At 54.4% G+C, this 16,933-nt stretch overlaps 7 non-coding genes across 7 annotated transcripts; 3 read left to right on the top strand and 4 right to left on the bottom strand.

The window, feature by feature from the left end:
* The first annotated feature begins 3,752 nt into the window (after positions 1 to 3,752).
* Positions 3,753 to 3,824, top strand: TRNAG-UCC. The gene has a single exon. It is a non-coding gene; the product is annotated as a tRNA-Gly (tRNA).
* Positions 3,825 to 4,516: 692 nt separating this feature from the next.
* TRNAQ-CUG lies at positions 4,517 to 4,588 on the bottom strand. The gene has a single exon. It is a non-coding gene; the product is annotated as a tRNA-Gln (tRNA).
* A 731-nt stretch (positions 4,589 to 5,319) lies between these two features.
* On the bottom strand, positions 5,320 to 5,391 carry TRNAM-CAU. Its single transcript has one exon. It is a non-coding gene; the product is annotated as a tRNA-Met (tRNA).
* A 1,380-nt stretch (positions 5,392 to 6,771) lies between these two features.
* Positions 6,772 to 6,853, bottom strand: TRNAS-AGA. Its single transcript has one exon. It is a non-coding gene; the product is annotated as a tRNA-Ser (tRNA).
* A 7,216-nt stretch (positions 6,854 to 14,069) lies between these two features.
* On the top strand, positions 14,070 to 14,141 carry TRNAM-CAU. Its single transcript has one exon. It is a non-coding gene; the product is annotated as a tRNA-Met (tRNA).
* Positions 14,142 to 14,865: 724 nt separating this feature from the next.
* On the top strand, positions 14,866 to 14,937 carry TRNAQ-CUG. The gene has a single exon. It is a non-coding gene; the product is annotated as a tRNA-Gln (tRNA).
* Positions 14,938 to 15,628: 691 nt separating this feature from the next.
* Positions 15,629 to 15,700, bottom strand: TRNAG-UCC. The gene has a single exon. It is a non-coding gene; the product is annotated as a tRNA-Gly (tRNA).
* Between the last annotated feature and the right edge of the window lie 1,233 nt (positions 15,701 to 16,933).

The raw sequence follows: 16,933 nt of genomic DNA, 5'->3' as shown, positions 1-16,933 counted from the left end.
GGACAAGTGCCCTGGTCAGGGCAATCCCAAACATGGAGACAGGATGGGCTGGGAGTGGATTGACAGGAGCCCTTGAGAGAACAGCTTGGAGGCTCTGGCTGTTGAAGTAGTGAACGTGTGCTGACAGCCCAGAAGCCAATGGTATCCTGGGCTGCATGCAGAGCCATGGGGCAGCAGGGCAAGGGAGGGGATCCTCCCTCTCTACTCTGCTCTCCTGAGACCATACCTGGGCTCCTGTGTGCTGCCCTAGGACCCTCAGCAGAAGAAACACACGGACCTGATGGAGTGGGTCCAGAGGAGGCCTCAGCTGAACAGGCGAGTGGAGCATTTTCCCTGTGAGGACAGGCTGAGAGGGTTGGGGTTGTGTAGCTGAGAGAAGAGAAGAGAAGGCTCCCAGCAGACATTCAGTAAAGCTGCAGAGGAACATTTGGTCACGATTTGTAGTGATGGGACAAGGGGTAATGGTTTTAAACTGAGAGTGGGTAAATGTAGATTAGAGATGAGAAACAAATTGTTTCTGCTGAGTGTGTTGAGACACTGGAACAGGTCTTCCACAGAAGTTTGGGATAACATGTCAAGGGGCTGGAACTCAATGATCTTCAAAGTCCTGGTCATCTCTAAATAATTCCTAGATTGAGGAGACAAATCTGTGTTGTATGAAGTGGGAGCACAACATTTCAGATGAAAGAGGAAAGGACTTAATCAGCAAAGAGGCCTTACAAGTGATGACTACCAGGTGTTTAGATGCTTCATGGGCAAGGAATGTTTGTGGCCCCACAGAGCTCAGGACACAGCATAAAAGGCTGTGCTGCTGCAGGCTCTGCATCCTCCTCTCTTGCCTCCCTTTCCTTGAGGAACGAGGTAAGCCTGAGTCTGCTCCATCTCTCTCTGTGGGATGAAGGGCTGTTGTGGTGGCTCCTCAGGTTGATCCTTGGGTGCTTCAGCTTGGCCCTGACACAGAGCTGTTGAAGGGCTGTCAGCCTTTCATGGTGGTGGCTGGGGAGAGTTGGGAATCGGGGATTTAGTTCCAGCAAAAAGGGATCAAGGGTTCAGAGCTGCAGAGGGATCTCTCTAGCAGAATTGCACTTGCAGTGCTGGAATGAAATGGCCCAGTGCATCCACTGACATCTCTAAGACAGCCATGTCTTTTCAGGAGATGGGCTGTGATCAATCGTTCCACAGATGCCTTAAACCCTCCCTGCTGGGTCCTATTCCTAAAGTGGGACATCCTTCCTGTGCTTTTCCACTCATAGGCCATGATGTGGGTTGTGAGAGTTGTAGGCACAGAGTGTGCTTTTAGAGCAAATTTAATTCCTACAGATTACAGTAGGAAAGAGAGACAGGCTGATACTAAGGTTGTTGCTTCCTGCTCTGTGTTCCAGCTCTGCCTCCTTCACCCAGAGATGTCCTGCTGCAGACCCTGTCCCCAAAGCACCTGTGGCCCCTGTGGCCCAACCCCACTCGCCAGCAGCTGCACTGAGCCCTGTTACGCCCGCTGCGCTGACTCCACCGTCTACATCGAGGCCACCCCGGTGGTGGTGACCATGCCGGGCCCCATCCTCACCTCCTTCCCTCAGAACACAGCCGTGGGATCCTCTCTGTCAGCTGCTGTTGGCAGCTCCCTCAGCTCCTCGGGGGTTCCCATCTCTTCTGGGGGCTCCCTTGGTCTGGGGGGGTCCGGGCTGTGTCTGCCTATCCCCCGCTGCAGCATGAACTGCTGAGGATGGCACAGCATCCCCTTGCTCCTTGGGAAATGGGCTCATTTTTGTCCCTCCCTGACCCCTGCAAACGCCTTTCTTGGTTTCTGCTCTGTTCCACTGCATTTGCTCCTTCTCATTAAAGCCTTTTGTGCAGCATCACTGGAGAGTCGTGGTCCTTTGTTCTCCTCCTCCCTCAGGTTATCACCTGGTCTGCCAGGATGAGCACTGGCTGCTGTCCTGAGCTTACCATCAGCTGCAGAGAGAGCTCCCTGAGCTTAGAGCAGTGCACCCTGAGCTTAGCAGCAAGGCCATGGACTCAAAATGAAAGAGGGTGAATGGCTGTAGCTGGACGTGATCATCTACTGCTTCAGTATTTATGAAGTTTTGCAGGAGCCCCTTTGGGTGGCGTGTGAGGTGATCGGAGAGAGGCAGGGAGGGAGGGGGTGCGGCAGCGCCAGGGAGCGCCGGGCCGGGCTGGGGCGTGTGGGAGCTGAGTGGGGCAGCAGAGTGGCGCAGCGGGAGCGTGCTGGGCCCATAACCCAGAGGTCGATGAATCGAAACCATCCTCTGCTAAGACACCTTTTGCACCGCTGCTGCCTCAGCCCACAACTTTTCCCCTGCGCTGCTGCAGCTCTCATGGCACCCATGCCCATGGCCCTGTTCTGCCTTCTGCCCCTGCTCCCTCACACTGCTACCTGCTTTCTCCTCTGCTTTCTCAGGTGCCAGCACTCCCCACATGCCCTCAGCAAGGCAGGGGGTGGGTGTGGAGCTGCAGGCAGAGCTTCCCCCCACCAGCACTGGGTGTTCTTGGGATACAAGTGTTTCTCCCTTCCCATCAGGCAGCTCAATCCCCAACTTCCCAACCACAGGAGGACCCCTCCAGGGCTCTGCAGGTGCACAGGAGGCTGAGGCTGGTGCTACTTAGTTAAAGATCAATGTGACTGACTCAAAGACCTGGGGAATTTCTCTGTCCGTGTTAATTTGCTGCCCAGGCCACCTCTGGGATGATCCAGGAGCAGCGGTGAGCAGGTGGGAAGAGGTAAGGGGCTGTCCTGTGCAGCACACAATTGGATCCACCTCCATATCGGAATGCTTGGATATCAGCAGCTAGTGGCCTCTATCAAAGTGTCAGAAAGAGAGAGGAAAAAATGAAGGCTTAGAAAGAACAGAGAGAAAAGTCATTGCCCCAGGCTGCTTGGGTGGGTACAGGAGTGAAGGAGTCAAGCTGCTCCCAGGCACAAGGAAAGATGGTGGTTTAAGTTTGGTGTTTAATGCTGATTTTTTTTCTCACTATGTGAACCTATTTCAATTGGCCAAACATTAATTTTCCCAAGTCGACTCTGCTTTGCCAGCAGCAGTTTTTCCTAAGCCATTTTTTGGTGTTTGCTTCGACCTGGAAGGATTCTCCTATTTTCTCTGCCCCTCGATCACTGAAGGAGGGGGGAGGAGAGAGCAGCTGGGTGGGTGTTTGTCTGTGCTTACCCCACCACAGGTGTAGTCACAGAAATGCCCCTCCACTTGCACAATACAAGCCCAGCTGGCACATGTGTGAAGGTGGATGGGCAGAGGTGCCATTCCCAGCATGTCCTAAGGCGGCAGCAGCAGCAGCAGCAGCAGCAGCATCACTGCAAGAGACAGGAAGAAGGGAGACAGTGGGATGGTTTTCTTGCTCTGTGTGTGCTGAGGACTGGAGGTGTCTATTGGACAGGGAGATGTGTGTGTCCCCCATGGGCAGCATGAGCTGCCTCGAGTGGTGGTGCATAGCAGAGGTGTGTGCAGAGTGTGCCTGGAGCTGAGTGCTGTTTTGTGCAGGGTGGTGCTGCAAGGGTGGTCAGTGTGTGGTGGTGCTGTGTGCTGGAGGGTGGCTAGTGCAGCTGGAGGGTGGCTAGTGCAGCTGGAGACTTGCTAGGCAGGTGTTCCTGCCAGAAAGGCGTGTGCTGTGTGTCAGCTTGTCATGGTGTTTGTGTGGGAATGGCAGGAGGAGGCCTGAGGGTGTGGGGCTGGGGTAGGGAGTGTGTGAGCTGCAGGAGCAGCAGGGCTGTGCCAGCAGATGCGTTGGTGGTATAGTGGTGAGCATAGCTGCCTTCCAAGCAGTTGACCCGGGTTCGATTCCCGGCCAACGCACAGGGCCTTTTGTTGGCTCACAGGGGCCAAGGGCTGCCCTGGCCCTGCAACCCTGTGGGAGAGGCCACAGCTCCTGCTTGCCTCTTGCCTGCCCTGACACAGCTGGTTTTGCCAGCCAGGCTTGCTCCTCAGGCCTGCTCCTCCCCAGTGCCTCTGCCAGGCATTCAGAGGAGGCTGCTGGTGAGAAAAACTCACACAGCCCCAGCTCCTGGGGCCCTGGGCGACACCCTGCCAACACCAGTGGCCTCTTCCAGCTGAGGTGGCTCCAGGCGGGGCTCCTCACTCTTGCTACAGCAGCCAGAGGAGAGGCATCTTTGCTGCTGCTGCTGCAGCTGCTTGCACCTGGCAGGGGCAGCGTGCTGCTGGGGCAGGCTGGTGATGAGGACTCAGAATGGCCAGGTGGGCACCAAGGCCTGAACTGTACTTCATAAGGCCAGTTATGCACTCAGAATGCCAGTGGGAGCAGGATTGTTCTTTATAAAATGAACAGATCTTTCTGGAAACTGTGCTAACACACAAAGAAAAGAAGGGGAATGGTGACAGCCTGCAGAGCCTCCCTAAGGGCAAAGGATGTCTGACAAAATCAGTGGCTTCCCACACTGCGCTTCCGGGGAGCAAAGCTGGAGCAGGGCTGTGAAGGTGTCAGTGTGCTGAGGGAAGCCCTGAAGGAGTCAAAAGGCTAAAGTAAAGAAAGGTCCCACTGAGATTTGAACTCAGATCGCTGGATTCAGAGTCCAGAGTGCTCACCTTTACACCATGGGACCTCCTGCACACCTCACCTCTTGACCCTCTCACCAGCCTCCCTCACACTCAGCACCCTGCCTCAGCCTCAGACCTCTCTCTCCACCTCCCGCCACATCCAACACCAACTGCGGCCTCCCTTCACCGCCTCCATGCCCTCTGCAATCACACCACCCTTCAAAGCACCAACACACCTCCCTCTCCCAGCCTCACCTGCCCTCTCTGACAAGCCCCAAACTCCAAACCTCTCACAAGCCTCTCTTGCCCCGAGTACAACAGGCTCTTTCTGCCTCACCACAGCCCCCTGACAAACCACACAGACACCTTCACACACCACAACACCCCTCACCTTCTCTTCTCCAGGCTCAAGCAGCCCAGCTCTCTCATGACTGAGGAGAGGGAAACATTCACGCATCTCTAAAAAGTGGAAGAGAGACCTTCTGGGAAACTAAGAAAAGTGGGAAGGAGGCCAAGGAAGACAAGAGCCTGCCAAGTTGGACTCCAACCCGCTTCTCCCAGGAGTGCTGCCCCCGGAGGGCAGTGCCTTAGCCCACTGAGCCATTGTGACCCCAGCACAGCTCTGCCTTTCCCAGGCCTTCCTCCATTGCCTTGGGACATGGCAAACCCTTGCAGAAGCCCTTGGCCTGTGGTGCTGCCTTGTGGGTACTTCCTGGGGCAACAAGGCTGCTCCGTTCTGCTCTGCTCAGGGCCAGGAAGGTCTCTGGCACACCAAGGCCTGAGCACAAAAAGGCCTTAGCAGAGGATGGTTTCGATCCATCGACCTCTGGGTTATGGGCCCAGCACGCTCCCGCTGCGCCACTCTGCTGCCCTGTGTCCAGGGCTGGCCAAGGACTCACAGACGGACCCTTGGCTTTCAGTTAACAAGGGAATTCACTGGGATATATTCCCACAGAACACACAGGGGTCCCAGCCTACTGCATGGACGACAATAATTACAGGAGAAAGAAGCTTTATGTTTACACTACAGTTCTTTTGACCAACAACATTCATCTTTTAGACTGTCAGCTAATCAATTACAATTGATCACACAATCACTATGTGCTTGTCCCGTGCAGCTGGGGTGCACATATGCTCAGTGGGGTGATAATCATAGTTTTAAATGTCCTCTTCTTTTATGGTCTATGTGGGATGTTCTCAGCTGCTTTCCATTGGGTCTTCAGGTCACCTTTACTGTGAGGGAACAGCTCTTAGTCAGAGGCAGAGTTTGTTCCATTGAGCAGGTTGTAGAGCGGTTGGTGCCTTGCCTTTCCCACGGGCTGTGAGCCCCATGCCCTGCCAGGGCTGTGCTGTGATCCCCAACAGCTCCTGGCTGGTCTCCCATCCTGGCACAGCCGTGCCTTTACTGTGTCCCAAGAGCCAAGGGAAGCCCCAGGCACCAGGCAGGGTACCAAGGACCCTCTCTGGGCCTGGTGCCGTCGCTGTCATGCCTGACACTACAGAGGGTGGAGCTGGTTACCAACTGCCCACGGGCAGGGATGGCCCATCCAGACTGGGCAGTGGCCAGAGTTCAAGGCTGCCAGGAGTCACAGGAGGGCTCAAGGCTGGTAGAGCCTCTTGGTGAGGGTGAGGAATGAGGGGGCAGTGCTGCCTTCTGCATTTTTGAGTTTTGAGTATTTCCTGGTTGCATGTCCCATCCACAGGGCAGAGCCTGCAGCACCCAGGCAGAAGAGACCAAAAGAAAAGCCAGATGGAGAAGGCTGGGATGTGGGAGAAAATGTGGGCAGTGTGTCCCCAGTCTACCTACTACAGGGGGCACTGCACAGGGGAAAGTGTTTGAGTGCAGGGCAGGAAGTCCATGGATCAGCTGCAGCTCCAGCTGCCCTGCTTAACTGGACCTTTCTTTCTTCATTTGTACTGACAATATCTCTGAGGTTCTTTTCCTGCGTAGTACTTCCCTCCCCCTCAGTGCCATGGCTGCAGGGCACACAGCATTGCACCATCACTGAGCTTTTCTGCCATAGCCTTCCAAAGGCCCCTCAGGGTTTCCCTGGTCCTTCTGGGCAGGTTTGCAGCAGTTCCTGCTGTGCTGCTGCTGCTGTGGGGGAAGAGCTGGGAGTTCAAGTGCAGGAGGAGCCCTGTGGGCAGCCCAGAGGGGTGGGAGCTGTGCAGGTGCCAGGTTGGGAGCTGTGCAGGTGCCAGGGGTGGGAGCTGTGCAGGTGCTGGCACCCAAAAAGGCTCTTTGCCCCGTAGTTGGCAGGATTCGAACCTGCGCGGGGAAACCCCAATGGATTTCTAGTCCATCGCCTTCACCACTCGGCCACAACTACCTGCTCCAGCCCTCCCTGCCCCGCTCAGCACACAGCCCGGGCACTGACACCGGTGCCCGGGCACTTCAGGGCAACGCTCCACTCCACATTTGCAGTGGGGACCTTCCCAGAGCCAGATGGGGCCACCTGACAGAGGCCTGAGAGTCATCGCCCTGCAGGCTGGGGCTGCACTGCCCAGACCCTTCTCCTCAGCCAGCTATCTGGGATAGCCTGCCATTGCCATGTGGTGGTGCAGCCTCTGCCATCCTCCTCCTCCTCCCAGGTCTTGAATGAACCAGCTGAGAGCTGACATGTCCCTTTACAGAAGCCTTTGGGAGGTGAAATGTCCTTCCCCACACCAGGGGCTGTTGCATGTTATGGGTGGGGACAGCCCTGACAACAACATCAACATCAGCTTTGCAACCACGCTGGGGGACAGAGGATCAGCAGTCAGCCCCTCACAGCCTTCCAGCATTCCCTGCCTGAACTGGAGCCCAAGTGGAAGACCACCACTATTGCTGCAGTTTTGGAAACAATTCTCAAATGTCTTGGACATTGTTGCCAGGAGTTACCGACTTGGGTTGTAGGCAGGATGGAACCTCCTGCCTAGGAAAGCATCTTGGCACCCTCTAAAGAGCCATCCCTTGAGGTCTCCTGGACTGCTGTAGGCTGTGCCAGCACCTCCCTCTGAGTGGGATGTCTCTGGAAGCTTGAGAATCATCAGGTTGGGATACCTGAAAGAGCACCTCTGACAAGGAGGCCTTGGCTGATACACTGCCCCCACTCACACACTCCTCCAAGTCCAGCCCACACTTCTTGAGAAATGCAAATGGATTTGATGTGAGTATTTCACAAAGACCAAGGGAAATTTTTGATAGCTACATTTACACACCAAAACACAGATGTGCACATCTCTGTGCCTGTAGGTTTGTGATGGAATGAAAGCTTACTGTAAATCTAGAATTAATTCATTTTTATATTTGCAGCCAGTCCTATCATATTGCTTCCTAAATATTGAATCAGTCAATGATCAAGTGCTGCTAAAGCCATTCACCCTCTTTCATTTTGAGTTCATGTCCTTGCTGCTAAGCTTAGGGTGCACTGCTCTAAGCTCAGGGAGCTCTCTCTGCAGCTGATGGTAAGCTCAGGACAGCAGCCAGTGCTCATCCTGGCAGACCAGCTGGTAACCTGAGGGAGGAGGAGAACAAAGGACCACGACTCTCCAGGGATGCTGCACAAAAGGCTTTAATGAGAAGGAGCAAATGCAGTGGAACAGAGCAGAGACCAAGAAAGGCGTTTGCAGGGGTCAGGGAGGGACAAAAATGAGCCCATTTCCCAAGGAGCAAGGGGATGCTGTGCCATCCTCAGCAGTTCATGCTGCAGCGGGGGATAGGCAGACACAGCCCAGACCCCCCCAGACCAAGGGAGCCCCCAGAAGAGATGGGAACCCCCGAGGAGCTGAGGGAGCTGCCAACAGCAGCTGACAGAGAGGATCCCACGGCTGTGTTCTGAGGGAAGGAGGTGAGGATGGGGCCCGGCATGGTCACCACCACGGGGGCGACCTCGATGTAGACGGTGGAGTCAGCGCAGCGGGCGTAACAGGGCTCAGTGCAGCTGCTGGCGAGTGGGGTTGGGCCACAGGGGCCACAGGGGCGTGGGGGACAGGGTCTGCAGCAAGACATCTCTGGGTGAAGGAGGCAGAGCTGGAACACAGAGCAGGGAGCAACAACCTCAGGATTAGTCCATCATTTCCTTACCTCTCTCTGTAGACACACTTTGTTTCAAAACACATTCTCTGCCTACAATTCCTACAACTATCATCTTCCCCTCCAAGTAGAAAATCACAGGCAGGTTGCCCTGGATTAGGAATAAGACCCAGCAGAGAGGGTTTAAGGCATCTGTGGAAAGACTGATCACAGCTCATCTCCAGAAAAGATGTAGCTGTGTTAGAGATGTCAGGGGTTGCACTGGGCCATTTCCTTCCAATGCTTTCTGCTGGGCAGATCCCTGTGCATCAAAGCCCTCTTGATCCCCTTCTGCTGCAGAAAACCCTCTATTCTCCGCTCTCCTCAGCCACCACCATGAAAAGGCTGACAGCCCTTCCACAGTCCTCTGTCAAGGCCAAGCTGAGGCATCCAAGGATCAACCTGAGGAGTGACCATGACAGCCCTTCAGCCCACAGAGAGAGGGGGAGCAGACTCAGGCTTACCTCGTTCCTCGAGGAAAGGGAGGCAAGAGAGGAGGATGCAGAACCTGCAGCAGCACAGCCTTTTATGCTGTGTCCTGAGCTCTGTGGGGCCGCAAACATTCCTTGCCCATGAAACATCTAAACACCTGGTAGTCATCACTTGTAAGGCTTCTTTGCTGATTAAGTCCTTTTGTCTTTCATCTGAAATGTTGTGCTCCCACTTCATACAACACAGATTTGTCTGTTCAATCTAGGAATCATTTAGGGATGACCAGGACTTTGAAGATTATCCAGTTCCAGCCCCCTGACATATTATCCCGAAATTCTGTGGAAGACCTGTTCCAGTGTGTCAATACACTCAGCGGAAAGAATTTGTTTCTCATCTCTCATTTACATTTACCCACTCACAGTTTAGAACCATTACCCCTTGTCCCATCACTACAAATCTTGACCAAATGTTCCTCTGTAGCTTTACTGAATGTCTGAGGATACACTCAATCCCACTCTCCATGTCCCTGACAAAGGACTTAAATAATCCTGGTCCCCAAACCAAGCCCTGAGGAACAACACTTTTCACTCGTGTCTACTTGGACACTGAGCCATCGATCACAACCCAATTCCATCAACCCAATTCCTTAGTCCCTGAGGGTCCCAACCAGATAAGCCGTGTCTCTACAGTTTAGAGACAAGGGTGTTTTGCAGGGTCCTCTTCCATGTTTTGAACTAGTAGATGCCCTTACTGAAGCCCTGTTGGCTGGCACCAATCAGCTCTTTCTTTTCTCAGTGTCATAGCACGGCTTCCAGGAGGATCTGCTCCATGACCTTGCCAAGGCACAGAGGTGAGACTGCCTGGCCTCCCCTTCTCAATTCTCCTGTGCTGAGACTTTTCAAATAAGATGGGGAGTGCTTTAGCAACTTCTTCTGCCAGTCCCTTCAGGACCCTCACATGCATCTCATCAGGCCCCTTGCACTTGTGCACATGCAGGTTCCTTCGATGGTCTTGAAGCTGATTGTTTTCTACAGTGGGTGGTATTTCCTTCTGCCACTCCCTGCCCTTGGATTCTGTCAATCACTGGCATGGCTGGAGCACCTGCCACTGAATGCCAAGGGAAAAATCTCCTCCTTCCCCATGTCAGATGTTGCCATCTTTCACTCCTGTGGATTTACAGCTCCTTGCATCTTTCTTTGTTGTTCTCTGCACCTGAAGAAAGCCTTCTTGTGATTTTTCATGCCCATAGTTTAGTTCAGCTCCAGCTCTGCCTTCGCTTTCCGGATCCCCCCCTTGCACTCCCTGGCCATAGTTATACCCAGATGTGTATTTCTGCCTCCACTGCCTAAGCACTTTGGCCTTTTTGAGCAGCTAAGTGGTCTTGATTTCTGCAGGCTGCCCCCCTGTCTCCCCTTGCACATGGGCCTTCTTGCCCGTGGGGACTGGGATTTCCAGAGCACACAGAGGAATGTCCCACCTCTCATTCATTCCTGCAAAAACCCCACACCCCAACTGACCTGTTTTCCTCAGCGTGTTCACCCAGAGGCCAGAGACGTGCTTGGCCTTCTTTGGGGAAGAGGCTGAGGGCAGGGAGCCAAAGGCTCTTGGCTCTGTGTCCTAGATCAGGGATGGCTTTGCCCATTCCATGCCTTTCGCGTTTCAAAGGGGCATTGGATCAGTCTCCCAGTGCACCTGAGAGTCATTGCCATCGGGAAGAGTTGGGAAAATCCCAGAGCTCCAGGCAAACCTGAGTCACCCAGGGTGGACTTCAGTGGAGACAGTGCCCCAGACTTGGGAATTCCAGGGACAGCAGAGCACGGAGCCTCATGCCTCCACAATTTCTGTTTTCTTCAAAGGCATTTCCACACCTTTGCAGACAATTCCCAAAACACCTGGAATGTCTTTGCAATCCTGTGCTGCTGCTGCTGCTGCTGCTTTCCATGACACTGTCTTTTGGTGGCTGCTCCAAGGGCCCAGGAGGTGCAGGGCACCCCAGAACAGTGGAGGTCAGGAGGGACCACTGGAAGTGCTCTGGTCCTGCTCGGAGCAGGACAAACTTCCCACTCACCTCCTGAAGCTCTGGGCCTTGTCCCATTGTCCTCTGAACACCACCAGTATCAGAGAGGTCCCTGTCTCTTGGGCAGCTCTTCCAGGGCTGCATGGAAGCCCTTGTGTGCTACCAGGAGGTGGGAATGGTTTCTACAGCTGAGCCTCCCAGCTGGGCCACCAGGAGATGCCACTGAGGCTGCCTGCACTGCTGAGCACATGCCATGGCCCCATGGAGAGCACAGGGCTGTGTGCAGGGAATGCCCCTTGCTCTGCATTCCCCTTCCAGAGCAGGGAGTACAAAGCCCTTCTGGGCAGAAAGGCTGGAAAGAGGAGAGAAAGTCTGTCCCAACAGAGTCCCTTGCACTGTAGGTCCTGTGTGGAGCCTTCACTCCTGATCCTGAGAGCTCCTTACTGTCCCTCTCCAGACCTCACCCCATAACCCTGGGATCTGATGCCCTCAGGAATGGTGCCCTTTCTGTGGCACTGCAGAGGCCACATCTGGATTGCTGTGCCCCACTCTGTGTCCCCAGGCACAAGAGAGGGGCTGATGAACTCTCCTAGAGAGAGGGACTGGCAGAGGATGAGGCAGAACAGAAGAGAACAGAAGGGCAGGAGCAGCAAATGCAGGGGATTGCAGAGAAGCACCTGTTGATCCTGCAATTGGGCTAAAAGGTCTGGAAATGCCCTTGACAACAGCAGAGCTTGGAGGATATGAGCTCGGTTATCCCTGGAATACCCAAGTCTGAGGCACTGTGTCCACTGAAGTCCACACTGGGTGACTCAGGCTTGCCTGGAGCTCTGGGTTTTTCCCAACTCTTCCACATCCCGATGACTCCCAGGTTCCCTGGGAGACAGATCCAGTGTCCCTTTGAAATGTGAAAGGCATGGAATGGGCCAAGCCATCCCTGACCCAGGGCAAAGAGCCAAGAGCTAAGTGTTCCCTGCCCTCAGACTCTTCCCCAAAGCTGACCATCCAGGCCTCTGCCCTCTGGGTGGACACGCTGATCCAAACAGGTCACTTGGGGTGTGGGTCTCTTTCAGGGAAGGACGTGGCATCTCTTTGATCACAAAACCAGGCCGTGCTACAGCCCGAGGATTGTAATCAAGTTGCCCTTGGCTGTCCCTTCTTCTGCAGGGGACATCCTACAGCTGAACATGGACTTTCCTTGCCACCTCCCTGGAGAGATGAGTCTCTTCCCTCATATGGGGTCGTTCACTTTGGACTTTCTGCCTCAAGTCACTCACATTCTTCCGTATGTCTGTGATGAGCTGTGGGGAGAAAATGTCCCTCTGAGCCTGAGTGCCTGCACTGAAAGCTCCTGAGAGCTGACCTGAGGTGTCCCTCATGGCTGAATGTAACTGTGACTGGGGCCACGCTCACCATCAAGAAGGAGAAGTGAAAAAGGCAATTGATATTATGCAAACCCATTTCAACTGACCTTGAATGGTAGTCTGAGACCTCCAAGTAAAGTGGTCTTTGGAAGCTGGGACAGAGAGGAATCATTTTCATATTTTGTGTGTGAAACCAGAGAACAATATCTGACATGAAAGAGGCAGGGACTTCATCAGCTACGAGATGTTGGCACATGGTGACTACCAGGTGTTTAGATGCTTCATGGGCAAGGAATGTTTGTGGCCCCACAGGGCTCAGGGACACAGCATAAAAGGCTGTGCTGCTGCAGGTTCTGCATCCTCCTCTCTTGCCTCCCTTTCCTCGAGGAACGAGGTAAGCCTGAGTCTGCTCCCTCTCTCTCTGTGGGCTGAAGGGCTGTCATGGTCACTCCTCAGGTTGATTCTTGGGTGTCTCAGCTTTGCCCTGACACAGCACTGTGGAAGAGCTGTCACCCTTATCATGGCACTGGCTGGGGAGAGCTGGGAAGAGGGGGTTTCGTAACAGCAGAAGAGGATGAAAGGGGTCTGAGGTGCAGGGGGATCTGCTCATCAGAACTTGCACCTGCAGTAATGGAAAGAAATGGCCCGGTGCATCCTCTGTTATCTCTAACACAGCCAGGTCTATTCTGGAGGTGGGTTGTGATCAATTTTACTACAGGCACTTCAACCAGACTGTGCTGGGTTCTATTCCTAAACTGGGGCAGTATTGCAGTGTTGTGCCACTCAGTGTGCAGAGAGGGCTGTATATAGGAGTTGATATACAGAGACAGCTGAAGAAATGATAGACGGACTGATCCTGAGGCTGTTGCTCCCTGCTCTGTGTTCCAGCTCTGCCTCCTTCACCCAGAGATGTCTTGCTGCAGACCCTGTCCCCCACGCCCCTGCGGCCCCTGTGGCCCAACCCCACTCGCCAGCAGCTGCACTGAGCCCTGTTACGCCCGCTGCGCTGACTCCACCGTCTACATCGAGGCCACCCCGGTGGTGGTGACCATGCCGGGCCCCATCCTCACCTCCTTCCCTCAGAACACAGCCGTGGGATCCTCTCTGTCAGCTGCTGTTGGCAGCTCCCTCAGCTCCTCGGGGGTTCCCATCTCTTCTGGGGGCTCCCTTGGTCTGGGGGGGTCCGGGCTGTGTCTGCCTATCCCCCGCTGCAGCATGAACTGCTGAGGATGGCACAGCATCCCCTTGCTCCTTGGGAAATGGGCCCATTTTTGTCCCTCCCTGACCCCTGCAAACGTTTTTCTTGGTCTCTGCTCTGTGCCACTGCATTTGCTCCTTCTCATTAAAGCCTTTTGTGCAGCATCATTTGAGAGTTGTGGTCGTTTGTTCTCCTTCTCCCTCAGGTTACCAGCTGGTCTGCCAGGATGAGCACTGGCTGCTGTCCTGAGCTTAGCAGCAGTTACAGAAAGAGCTCCCTCTGCTTAGACCAGAGCAAGAAAAGCCTGAGTCATTGAGTCTGAGTCTGTAATGTGGAAGATCACGTGTAATTGTTGTCCTCCACGCAGTAGGCTGGGACCCCTGTGTGTTCTGCCAGGGGAGAGAATATCCCAGTGAATTCCCTTGTTAACTGAAAGCCAAGGGTCCGTCTGTGAGTCCTTGGCCAGCCCTGGACACAGGGCAGCAGAGTGGCGCAGCGGGAGCGTGCTGGGCCCATAACCCAGAGGTCGATGGATCGAAACCATCCTCTGCTAAGGCCTTTTTGTGCTCAGGCCTTGGTGTGCCAGAGACCTTCCTGGCCCTGAGCAGGGCAGAACGGAGCAGCCTTGTTGCCCCAGGAAGTACCCACAAGGCAGCAGCACAGGCCAAGGGCTTCCTTTGCCATGTCCCAAGGCGATGGAGGAAGGCCTGGGAAAGGCAGAGCTGTGCTGGGGTCACAATGGCTCAGTGGGCTAAGGCACTGCCCTCCGGGGGCAGCGCTCCTGGGACAAGCGGGTTGGAGTCCAACTTGGCAGGCTCTTGGCTTCCTTGGCCTCCTTCCCACTTTTTCTTAGTTTCCCAGAAGGTCTCTCTTCCACTTTTTAGAGATGCGTGAATGTTTCCCTCTCCTCAGTCATGAGAGAGCTGGGCTGCTTGAGCCTGGAGAAGAGAAGGTGAGGGGTGTTGTGGTGTGTGAAGGTGTCTGTGTGGTTTGTCAAGGGCTGTGGTGAGGCAGAAAGAGCCTGTTGTACTCGGGGCAAGAGAGGCTTGTGAGAGGTTTGGAGTTTGGGGCTTGTCAGAGAGGGCAGGTGAGGCTGGGAGAGGGAGGTGTGTTGGTGCTTTGAAGAGTGGTGTGATTGCAGAGGGCATGGAGGCGGTGAAGGGAGGCCGCAGTTGGTGTTGGATGTGGCGGGAGGTGGAGAGAGAGGTCTGAGGCTGAGGCAGGGTGCTGAGTGTGAGGGAGGCTGGTGAGAGGGTCAAGAGGTGAGGTGTGCAGGAGGTCCCATGGTGTAAAGGTGAGCACTCTGGACTCTGAATCCAGCGATCTGAGTTCAAATCTCAGTGGGACCTTTCTTTACTTTAGCCTTTTGACTCCTTCAGGGCTTCCCTCAGCACACTGACACCTTCACAGCCCTGCTCCAGCTTTGCTCTCAGGAGCACAGTGTGGGAAGCCTCTGATTTTGTCAGGCATCCTTTGTCCTTAGGGAGGCTCTGCGGGCTGTCACCATTCCCCTTCTTTTCCCTGTGTGTTAGCACAGTTTCCAGAAAGATCTGTTCATTTTATAAAGAACAATCCTGCTCCCACTGGCATTCTGAGTGCATAACTGGCCTTATGAAGTACAGTTCAGGCCTTGGTGCCCACCTGGCCATTCTGAGTCCTCATCACCAGCCTGCCCCAGCAGCACGCTGCCCCTGCCAGGTGCAAGCAGCTGCAGTAGCAGCAGCAAAGATGCCTCTCCTCTGGCTGCTGTAGCAAGAGTGAGGAGCCCCGCCTGGAGCCACCTCAGCTGGAAGAGGCCACTGGTGTTGGCAGGGTGTCGCCCAGGGCCCCAGGAGCTGGGGCTGTGTGAGTTTTTCTCACCAGCAGCCTCCTCTGAATGCCCGGCAGAGGCACTGGGGAGGAGCAGGCCTGAGGAGCAAGCCTGGCTGGCAAAACCAGCTGTGTCAGGGCAGGCAAGAGGCAAGCAGGAGCTGTGGCCTCTCCTGCAAGGTTGCAGGGCCAGGGCAGCCCTTGGCCCCTGTGAGCCAACAAAAGGCCCTGTGCGTTGGCCGGGAATCAAACCCGGGTCAACTGCTTGGAAGGCAGCTATGCTCACCACTATACCACCAACGCATCTGCTGGCACAGCCCTGCTGCTCCTGCAGCTCACACACTCCCTACCCCAGCCCCACACCCTCAGGCCTCCTCCTGCCATTCCCACACAAACACCACGACAAGCTGACACACAGCACACGCCTTTCTGGCAGGAACACCTGCCTAGCAAGTCTCCAGCTGCACTAGCCACCCTCCAGCTGCACTAGCCACCCTCCAGCACACAGCACCACCACACACTGACCACCCTTGCAGCACCACCCTGCACAAAACAGCACTCAGCTCCAGGCACACTCTGCACACACCTCTGCTATGCACCACCACTCGAGGCAGCTCATGCTGCCCATGGGGGACACACACATCTCCCTGTCCAATAGACACCTCCAGTCCTCAGCACACACAGAGCAAGAAAACCATCCCACTGTCTCACTTCTTCCTGTCTCTTGCAGTGATGCTGCTGCTGCTGCTGCTGCCGCCTTAGGACATGCTGGGAATGGCACCTCTGCCCATCCACCTTCACACATGTGCCAGCTGGGCTTGTACTGTGCAAGTGGAGGGGCATTTCTGTGTCTATACCTGTGGTGGGGTAAGCACAGACAAACACCCACCCAGCTGCTCTCTCCTCCCCCCTCCTTCAGTGATTGAGGGGCAGAGAAAACAGCACCTCCATGTCAGAGTAAACACTGCAGGCAAGGCAAGGGTATGACTGGGTAGAAAGCAACTTTGCAGAAAAGACAGTTTTTGGGTTTCATCTTCCTTGTCCCTTCCTAGGAGATCATATTACATATTCCCAGAGTAGCACAGTGGTAAGATGTGACACAGAACATGGGAAATTTGGGTTAGATACTTTTTCACCTTTAGGATATTCAGACTTGGAACAGGCTGCCCAGAGAATTTGCCAAAACATCCTTGAAATTTTTAAAAACTTTACTGGACAAGACCTTTTCCAGTTTGCCTACTTTGAGACGAGGAAGGACCAGAGATTGCAAAACTTTCTTCCAAACTACATTATTCTGTGTTTCTACAAAGTTACATTGAATGTGCTGGGTTTTCAAACCTATACTCAGACTGGAGCTGAGCTGCCAGGACCTGTATAGAGGAAATGGTAAAGCCACCTTCCTAGAGAGAGGAATTCCTGTGGGATATACACACTGACCTCTGAACTGCTTGGACTAGAATTGAACAGGTTGCAATTGTAAACAATTGTGGAAATTTTCCCACAGGATTGAAAATAATGATTAAGATGCAAGTTTGG

Source organism: Pipra filicauda, unplaced genomic scaffold (genome assembly GCF_003945595.2).
Source record: "Pipra filicauda isolate LSUMZ 115617 unplaced genomic scaffold, ASM394559v2 scaffold7_size6619720_pilon, whole genome shotgun sequence".
Taxonomy (NCBI): domain Eukaryota; kingdom Metazoa; phylum Chordata; class Aves; order Passeriformes; family Pipridae; genus Pipra; species Pipra filicauda.
The sequence above is the reverse complement of the archived record's forward strand: the minus strand, read 5'-3'. Positions and strand labels throughout refer to the sequence as shown.